The sequence below is a fragment of the Pongo pygmaeus genome, chromosome 2 (assembly GCF_028885625.2).
Source record: "Pongo pygmaeus isolate AG05252 chromosome 2, NHGRI_mPonPyg2-v2.0_pri, whole genome shotgun sequence".
Taxonomy (NCBI): Eukaryota; Metazoa; Chordata; class Mammalia; order Primates; family Hominidae; genus Pongo; species Pongo pygmaeus.
The window spans coordinates 79,579,801-79,590,328 of record NC_085930.1 but is presented as its reverse complement, the minus strand read 5'-3'; the positions used below and the strand labels follow the sequence as shown (position 1 = coordinate 79,590,328).

At 39.9% G+C, this 10,528-nt stretch overlaps 1 long non-coding RNA gene across 1 annotated transcript in view; it reads left to right on the top strand.

The window, feature by feature from the left end:
- Positions 1 to 1,045: 1,045 nt before the first annotated feature.
- The window catches only part of LOC129034050 (uncharacterized), a 94,815-nt gene continuing 85,332 nt past the window's right edge, over positions 1,046 to 10,528 (top strand). The window contains exons 1-2 of the long non-coding RNA XR_008501742.1: positions 1,046 to 1,158; positions 1,864 to 1,912. This is a non-coding gene — a long non-coding RNA (uncharacterized LOC129034050). The remainder of the gene's footprint in view (positions 1,159 to 1,863; positions 1,913 to 10,528) is intronic.

Here is a 10,528-nt window from a genome sequence, read left to right as displayed (position 1 = left end):
TTATATCTAGGAGGTAACTAGCTTGCTTTTGATTTTACAGGCTCATAGACGGAAGAGACTTGCATTGTGTCAGATGAGACTTTGGACTGTGGACTTTTGGGTTAATGCTGAAATGAGTTAAGACTTTGGGGGACTGTTGGGAAGGCATGATTGGTTTTGAAATGTGAGGACATGAGATTTGGAGGGGCCGGGGCAGAGTGATATGGTTTGGCTGTGTCCCCATTCAAATCTCAACTTGAATTGTATCTCCCAGAATTCTCACATGTTATGGGAGGGACCCAGGGGGAGGTAATCAAATCATGAGGGCCAGTCTTTCCCATGCTGTTCTCATGATAGTGAATAAGTCTCACGAGATCTGATGGGTTTATCAGGAGTTTCCACTTTTGCTTCTTCCTCATTCTCTCTTGGTGCCACCATGTAAGAAGTGCCTTTCACTTCCTGCCATGAAGCCCCCCCAGCCATGTGGAACTGTAAGTCCAATTAAATCTCTTTTTCTTCCCAGTCTCAGGTATATCTTTATCAGCAACGTGAAAATGGACTAATACACGTGTAATTTCTCCTGGAAGGGGAAACGTTAGTTCCAAAAATGTCAGCTTTAGAGTCCCCTCAAAATGTGGCCTAGAGAGGTTAATATGTTTCTCAGAGAGGTAAAATAATCAGCTGAAGATTTTAGGGCTGGTAAGTTGGGGTACTAGCTCAAAAGCCCACATTCTCTTCCTGGTTCCTGGTTCCATACAGCTCTTCAAATCAGGTTGGGCTGGGTGTAAATAGTGGCTCCTTAGACTCCTTCAGGTTTCCCCAGTCACTGGGAATTTTAGGGACTCATTCAGGAATTTCCCCAACGTGCTTTAGGGCAAAAAGATAAATGCCAAGCCTAGCCAGTTTCTGCCGGCTTTGGAATAAAGAGCTGTGGTGAAAGGCTGCATTCTAATCTCCCACATGGGGGCTGTGCCATACTGTTCCTACGCTGCTGAGTGGATTTGCATTTTGAACGAATCTGCTGGCCAAAATCACTTTAATTTTTCATCTGCCTTTTGCGGGCAACTTTCCATTCTCCTGTGCTGACTGAAACGAAGTATGACACCAGTCTTGCCCAGGCAAGCTGCTTCTTGTGAATAGGAAGTGAACAACCCTGGATTCCAGGCCAGGGGGAGAGAGGTGAGAGGTGAGGTCAGCACATCTGGTTTCTGCCCTCAGACTTCTTTACAGATGAGGGAAAGGTGCGTGCTTTAAAAGGACAGTTAAGCAGGCCCCAACAGATCCCAAGAGATCTCGGCTGTCCCCTACCTGGGCGATGTCAGGCTTCTTTAGCATCAAGCTGGCAGAGGCTCCCAGGACTGGTGTAGAAGGACAGAGCAGTTTTCCCACGTGATGGGGAACTTGTTTCAGAGGTGTCAAGAGATCCACACTAAGCCTGGTGCTGTAAACTCCAGATGGTTCTCAACTGAAGTTTTTGGGGGATGGGGAAGGAGGGTGATTTCTAGGATAGAGGAAATATGCTGTTGGTTGAATATAGGATTGTACTTCTCTGGATATGTCTTGGAAAATTTCCTTAGGTTTTGGAAGCCTCAGAACCCTCCAGAGTTTCAATTTCAGAGGCTAAGTCTTTGAGGGTCCCAATAAGAAATATAAACAGTATAGTCTGCTGGTGATAAAAACAATCGTGGTAGTGAGGAGAGGAGGATATTGAGGGAAATGTTTCTTCTTGGCTCATGATAGTTCCTTTCTGTGAAAGGGTGCAATTGACAGAAACAGTGGGGGCTTCACCTGTGGCATCACTGTCTCTACCCTAGCAAGGAGGAGGGACTTATCTGGTTGGAAAATTTCAGAAGAAAACCTAGCTCTTCCTTTTTGTCCTCTCAGATATGAACTCATCAGCAGAAATGTGAGTCCTTCCCAGCTTCTCCATGCTGTAAGTCTTATGTGGCACCACTGCGTGGGTTGGTTGTGTTAACCTACCTGCCAGAGGGTTGAGGGTGGGAGTATCTGAAGCCATTGAATCCTGCAAATACAAACCACAGCTTCCATCCTAGTCTTTATCTGTCATACAGGTTAGAGTTGCACTTTCCAATCTGCAACTCTTATGTCTTGTTTCTCTGTGAAGAATGCGGGTGTGGATGGGCATATTTATTGTGTCCCTGTGATAATTTTATGTGTCAACTTGGTGAGGCTATGGCACCTAGTTGTTTCATCAAATGCCAGTCTATATGTTGTTATGAAAATATTTCAGATGTGATTAACACTTAAATCAGTTGACTTTAAGTAGAGCATATTTGTGTCCATAATGTGGGTGGGCCTCATTCAATCAGTTGAAAGCTTTCAGAGCAAAGACTGAGATTTCCCAAGAAAGCAGCAATTCTGACTCAAGACTGCAACATACAAACCCTGCCTGAGTTGCCAGCCTACAGACTCAAGACTGCAACACCAACACAACTGAATTTCCAGCCTGCTAGCTTGCCCTACAGATGTAGACTGGTTAGCCCCCACAGTTGCATAAGCTAATTCCTTGAACTAAGTCTCTCTCTCATATATGTCTCCTAATGGTTCCATTTCTCAGAAGAACTCTGGCTTGTACAGTCCCTCATGATCCCAGCACATAATGACTAATAACTGTGGCTGACATCATTGAGTCCTCATCTACTCCTCACAATTACTTACAAGGTAGACAATAGCATTCCTTCCATTTTAAAGATGGGGGAACTTAGATGTAAAACAGTTAAGTAACTTGCTCAATGCTGTGCAACAAGTGAAGATGCAGCATTTGAATTCAAATTTTCCTGAAACCATAACTGATGTGTTTAACTATTATACCACACAGCCTCCAGACCAGAAAAGGAAGTCCTACTCAAAGTTATGATATAGTGCATAGTTAAGTGCATAGAAAGTCTTTGTCTGTTAGTCTTATGCTGAGTGTTTATATTTTGAGTGCCTCTCTGTTTCAGTGCTGGATGAAATAATTACATGTTAAAGCTGATAGTAATAACCCAATGGTTACTTCTCTGGCCAGCCTCATTGGTGCTTCAGCACTTAGCTTGGGATGTGATCTATGGTTCTGAGTGTCCTTTTTGTATTTGTTACTCTAATGTTTAGCATAATCAACAACTCCCAATGATGGCTATAGAGAGCACATATACAGCAAGGATAGTGGCATGAAGAAATAAAAGAATCATCATTGACAAAATTCACCTTTGAGGATTTATTCATATATTAATCTATCTCTTCATGCATTTATCTGATAGTCAACCAGAAAGGTTTATTGAGAAGTTATTCTGTGCATGTATTTTTATTTCATTCATTCATTTATTCAGAAATGAAATTATTATTACATACTCTGCCTTGCTAGGTGGATTCTCCCAAATTCACCCTCGTTTTCACACCCTGCCTTCAACTTCTCTTCCGCCTACCTCTTGGAAATGTACCTAACTTGTTTCTATTCCTTCAGAGCCTTGCTGTATATTTTCCATGACGATATTTAATTTGATAAACTAATACAGATAAATGGATTAATGGAATTGAATGGCATAACGGTTAACACATACTCACTTTAAGTGAGATTTTTTTAAAAGCACATCATCTTGATGCAGAAACAATAACTTTAATGATGGATGCTTTAGGCAATACATTATGGGTGGTTTTGGTCTGATGAGGCTTCCTGGTGCCATGTTGAGGGTAACACTACCATTTTGTGAGAAGCCAGCAATGTGTCCTCTTGCATGACATTTTACTTGTTCATAGGATGATTTTGTCATAAAATAAAAAGAACCAAATAAGCATTTGCGTTAAGAAACTATTTATGTATGATAAAGACAATGATTGAAAGAGGCCAACAGACTTCAAAGTGTCTCCTCTCTGGTTTCATAAAAATATTACTTTACTCATGTGACAGAGACTGAAGCTGCCTAATCAATAGCCATATTCCTGAACCAACATTTTGGTTAGGATGTAATTCCCAGCAATATTTTGGCTAGGATGTCTAGCTAAAATACTACATTTTCCACTCTCCATGTATATAGCTAGTAGGGTGTTTCTTCTAGGAAGGTTCTACAAGTAATGCTGACTCAGCTAAGAGGTGCTTGCCTTTTGTTTTTCCCTCTTGTTCCTGCCCAGAAAGCAGACATAAAGGCTGTAGCTTCAGCAGCCATTTTGGAACATGAAGCAACGTTAAGAATTGAAGACACATAATAGTATTGTAGAGTGTAAAGATAGGGAGAGTTTGGGTCCTTGGTGAGTAGGGAATTATTCCCTCCATATTGGACTACCTATGTCCAGAATTCTTTGATGTAAAGAAGATATACATTTCTGCCTCATTTCAACTACTTCAATTTTTATTTCCATGTATGTGTTCTACACACCTGAATCTAATGGCAACTAACACATCCCCCAAGTTTATCATTAAAATCTATGAATTATATTATTCCAATAATAATATTTCATTAATGGAACCAGTCTGGTATCTTGAGTTTATTCACAGCTAACTGTCCTACCTGGTTAGTGTGAATGGAAAACAAGTTTCTGTACATTTTGAGTCATGGCTCCATGTCTCTTCTTTTGAACACGTAGCCTTAATTTTCTTTGTTGTCTTATTATTGCTATTCATGGACTGTTCAATGTACTTTTAAAGAAGTCACTGTCCAGATAATGTAACTTTCACTTTAAGTGAAAAGCTGCTTACTCATTCTCTTCCTTCCCCTTCTTCCCCCTGTCCCCCCAGCTCCCAAACTTGAGTAAAATTATGCCCAATGTAATTCATTGTGATTTTCCCCCTTCTTCTAAACAATATCTGTGTTAGAGAATTGAACACCTGTAAAATGTTTGTTATTCTTACTTGTCCTAATCAGGAATTCAATAAAAAGGCATTCTGAAATCTTGGAAATACTGAGATTTTTCTGAACTTAAACTGATCTGTTAAACCAGTTAGTTGAGCAAGGCCGGAAGAGCCCTCAGGAAAAATCATGAAAACAAAATTAAATCGAACACAAAAAGCAATTTGCCAGCGGTGAACCTAATTCACAATTTGCCTCCTCTGGAGAAGAGTATTCAGCCTTGGCCATATGCCAATGAGAGCTCCATGCGATAATCTATAGGATTGCACAATTCCTCTTAGGACAGTAATGAAAGGAAAAATAACATTTGTTCTGCCAAAGTATGTGGACTTGCTGACATTTGCTGAAATACAGATATCATCTGAGTGAACAGGATGTTTTCCTGAAGGTGCTTTGGAGAGCCAGTAGTTTACACATCTTTTCCACACATACATAAGGCAGCTTGAATTTCTGGTAATTGTGAGGGCTTGACCCTTGCAACTATTTCCAATATACCCCTGGTGGCTTTTGGACTTTGTCAAGATCATCTGATGATATACACAACCTGGTGAGAAACTTGCCTTTGTGATTTTCAGTAATGTTTGTCTATTTCTCCCCACTCCTCATTGGAATGATGATTTAAGGGAGATAGAATCTGGAATTACTGGTGGGGGAGGGGAGTCAGCAGACTTTAAATCAAGTGTACCTGTCATTTAAATTGCCTGATTCTAGATTGAACAAAGGAAACATGCTGGGAAAGTCTGGGGGAAAATATGCTATATTTTATATTCTCTGGTGGAGCAAATGGGGGGAGATTTTAAAATGATGGAGATTAACACCTATTCACATTGGATACTTTCATGGCAGAAGGCTCCAGGGATGGATTTGTAGAAGGCGAAATACATGAAACTTGACAGCTAATGGCAAGTCTGAATAGTCTTGCCTAGATGATATGCCGTATTTCAGGTATTTCTGGGCATTTAATTGTTGGGAAAGTCAGATCTAAAGTAGGCTTTGAGGGATGAAAAGAAGATGGTTTCCAGCTAAGAATACAGTAGACATTGAGTATAATTAATGTGAAACAGAGATGAGTGGTACTAAACATATGGTAAAAGCATCTCAGGATGAAATATGGTGAATCACTCAGAAGCAGAAAATATTAGTAGAAATGGACAAATTATTCAGTTACACAGTCAATAAGGACTTGGCCAACAGGCATCAAAATATCAGAGGGTCAAAAAATAATCTTAAGGAATTAGAATATGTGTTTTGGTAATATCTATTCCATATATTTTAGGGATAGATACATGGGTGTGTATGTATTCCATTATGTATGTGGGAAATTATGACTGACAATACAACTGCAGGAGTTTTCATGTAAAGATAGATTAGATTTGATAGCTTCAAATTCATTTTTAATAATTGTTTTATTCATTAATAAATAGAAGAACCCAATTTAGACTCCTTATTTTTAGTATTACAAGGAAAACAGTAGACCTCTCTAATATGGCAACAAGTGTTTAAAGATCATGTATAGCTGGGGGTGGGGTCAGTTGTAGGGAAAGAAATTATAAGTAATTGAAAATATTGTGCTAGAAAGGGCCTTTGATATTACAATGATGTAAAGTCTTAAGAGTTAAACTGGAATGTAGCAGTCACAGAGCCAGGTTTGGGTGGGTAGTTTGGTTAGTGCAGTTGTCATTGAATCCAATCTAATAGTCATCAAATGAAGTCCAATTCAGATTGATGAATACACGTATGATGCTCACTGTGTACCATGTACTGTGCTAGTTGTTGTGAAGTCAAAAATGAATGTTAGAGCACTTGTTTCTAAGAAACTTATAGTCCACTGAAGGCACAGGGAAGACATGGAAGATATTATAAATAGTAAACTGTGGAAAGTGACAGGGCAGAATGTATATAAGGAGACATATACATTTGTAGAACATGTATGAGGTACAGAAATAACATCATAAGAGAACAGTAACATTGTCTTGTGAGTATGACTTTTCTTAGGTTGAGGGAGTGAAGAAAATGGGAAATTTTAGGAAAGAATTTCCACCTGAGCTTTTTAAACATGAAAAGGAGCAAGTCAGAGACATTCAAGGATGGTGATATGGTTTGGCTCTGTCCCCACCCAAATCTCATCTTGAATTGTAGCTCCAATAATTCCCACATGTCATGGGGAGGGACCCAGTGGCAGGTAATTGAATAACGGGGGTGGGTCTTTCCTGTGCTATTCTTATGATTGTGAATAAGTCTCATGGGATCTGATGGTTTTATAAAGAGGAGTTCCCCTGCACAAGCTCTCTTGCTTGCTGCCATGTAAAATGTGCCTATGTTCCTCCTTTGCCCTCCACCATGATTGTGAGGCCTCCCCAGCCATGCAGAACTGTGAGTCCATTAAATCTCTTTTCTTTATAAATTACCCAGTCTCAGGTATGTCTTTATTAGCAATGTGAGAATGGACTAATACAGATGGACAGCAGGAAAATACCTGGAGAATACTAATTTAAATATTTGCTTTCTTCAAGGAATGAAAATAGAGCCAGATCATCCATTCATTTCTCTTCCAGATCCAGTATTAAGAATCTAGAATTTCGTGGCTCTGATGCCAATTTTGGTTTTGCATATTCATCTTGTTCATTTTCGCCATTTTTGATAGAATTGAACTGAAAAATGCATCTGATGCTAAAAGTTTGAAAGAACTTTTGAGATAATCTTGGACTTCCTTGTATCATTTATTCATTTATTTTGAAAAATATTATTGAGAATCTACTCTGTTCCAGGCTGTTGGGCACTATTTTAGACACTTAGAATACATCAAGAAAGAGACTGATGTCTTTGCTCTCATGGAGCTTATGCTTTAAGAGGGAGAGACAGACAATAACTAAAACACATCAGACATATGTGAATATTACAGTTTGTCAAAAGGCAATAAATGCCAAGGGAAAAAAATCAGAGCATGTTATATGTGGGTGGATATATGTCCCAGTTTGCCCAAGGCAGCCTTAGTTTATTTCTGTTGTGCCAGCATAACTATTAGCAGCATCCCCTTTAGCTCTAAAGCATATCCTGGTTTACTTTAGATGCTATATAAATTCATAACTGCAGTTAATGGGAATCAGGTGTGTACATGTGCACATTCCAGGCCCCATACAATAATTGAACATGCTGATCCAGCTAAGTCTCATTGAGGAGGGACTTGAGCAAAGACCTGAAGAAAGTGAGAGAGTGAGCCACACAGGTATCTCAGTGAAGATTGCTCCAGGCAGAGAAGCAGAGGAACAATTAGGGCAAGGTTCTAAAGTTTTAAGGAATGCGGGGCTGGGGGTGTGTAGTGGGGGGTTCATGCAGCTGGAGTGAATTAATGAGGGGCAAGCTGTAGGATATGTGGTCAGGGAAGGTAGGGGTAGGGAGCAGAGAGTATGGAACCTTAGGTCCTCAGAAGGGAGTTGAGTTTTTCTCTGAGTCTGATGGGACGGCATTGGGGGTTTCTATATGGGAAGTACATAATCTGACTTTGTTTTAAAGTGTCACTTGTGGAGTCTATTCTTTGTGAAGTATACACTTTAAGGTGTAAAAGTAAAGGCAGATTGTATTAGTAGGAAGCCCCACAGTACACTAAGCAAGAGATGCTCATGGCTTGGAACAGGGTGGTGGCACTGGAAGAGGTGAGAAGCAGTCAGATTCTGGATATGTTACCAGCCAACAGAATTTCCTGCTGGACAGGATATGAGGGGATGAGCTCCTCATATCTTGCAGCAGTAACAAAAGATTCATTCCAGGACTAGTTCAACAAACAATTTGGTGTTTTGTTTTAGCTGAGCACTTCAAAAAGCAGCACGTCTCTCACCTTGATTCAAAGCCATGCCTCCTGTATTAGTCCGTTTTCATGCCGCTGATAAAGACATACCCAAGACTGGGCAATTTACAAAAGAAAGAAGTGTATTGGATTTACAGTTCCACGTGGCGAAGGTGAAAGGCACATCTCACATGGCGGCAGACAAGAAAAGAGAGCTTGTGCAGGGAAACTCCCATTTTTAAAACCATCAGGTCTTGTGAGACTCATTCACTATCATGAGATCAGCACAGGAAAGACCTGCCCCCATAATTTAACTACTTCCCACCAGGTTCCTCCCATGACACGTGGGAATTCAAGATGAGATTTGAGTGGGGACACAGCCAAACCATATCACCTCACTTTTCAAAGCATCGGCAAAATGATGAACCCCATTAAAATTTAGTTGCATATATAGCTGCTTCTGTCTGGTAAACAGTAAAAATATTTCCAATGTGGATAGTTTTGGTGAATTGCAATGTGGCATATGTAAGAAAGAGAGCATTTTGCTAAACATGGGACTTTCCAAACAGTAGCAAATAGGTAAAGAATGTGTTTAATGATATGTTTACATTTCGACATGTTGGAAAGTGTTGATGGTGGGACATCCACATAGTTACTAGAGGCCAGGGTCTGCAGCTCTGCCTGTGTGGCTAACTGTGTGACTGTCATCACATCCCTCGACCATCTGAGATGAATACCATTTGTTGTAAATGGAGCATTTTATTGTGATTACAGTTCTATGTTTTTGTGTTTACTGTGCTTTCAGCTCTGACATTCTGTGACTCTGAACAGCTTAGGGGAACAAGGCTACACATAGACATTTAGGATCTTGAGCTCTCATAGCACTTTGTGTGATTGTTATGGTTATCTCAGTCCTCTTATTTGCATATTCTTGCAAATTTCAGTCTAGGACTGATATCTTTTCTAACAATGCGTTATTCCCATGGGCCATAATTTAGAGAGGCCCTTATCATGCTGATTAAGAAGACAGGCATGTTTTTAAATTGGATAAAATAGTGCCTTCATCTTAGGAATATTGTGTCATTGTATAAAAAATAAGAGTGATAATTAGTAACAATTATTGTAACCAATGTTTGAAAATTTACTATGAGTAAGTTATCTTATGTGGAATCTTTTATTTAATTCTAAGCACAAAACAAACAAGACCCTATGGGTAGGTACTCTTCATATTCATTTTAGAGATAAGAAAGCAGAGCCAGAGAACTGAATACCTTGCCCAAAGTAAGAAAATTTGCAAGTGGCAGTGTCAGGATTTGAACCCAGGCAGCTGGCCTCCAGACCATGCACCATCCCAACCACCATACTTTACTCCTGTCAGTGCACAGAGAGGGTTAGCCCAGCATCTGACAATAGTGAGAACTCAACAAATGGAAACTATTGTGATGCCATATATTATTGCAGTGGGAATTCAATACCTGCTGGGTAACCAATGAATCTGTGAGTCATCTACACTGAGGCATTGAGGTGATAATTGAAATCAGGAAGAAATGAGCTCAGGCAGGGGAGAGGGCAGAGAAGGGTTGAGGACTGAAATTTGGAGGATGAATAACCATGTGCCCTAATGCACACTTGGATGGTGTTCAACCTTGAAGTGACTGTTCTCATAACCTGCAGCAGAAACAAATGTTTCCTTCCAGGTCTGGTTGAGTGACTCTTGGATTTTGGTTCTAACTCTTTAAAACTGTTTCTCCCACTCTGCTTCAAAGCTATGTCTTCCCTTTCAAAACATTTGCAAAACAATAAATCCTACGTCCAAAGAGTCTATTGAAGTTTAGTTGCAAACATAACCACTTCTGTCTGGTAAAGATTAACAATGTTTCTGATATGGATAGTTCTGATTAATTGCTGTTGAAACTCCTGA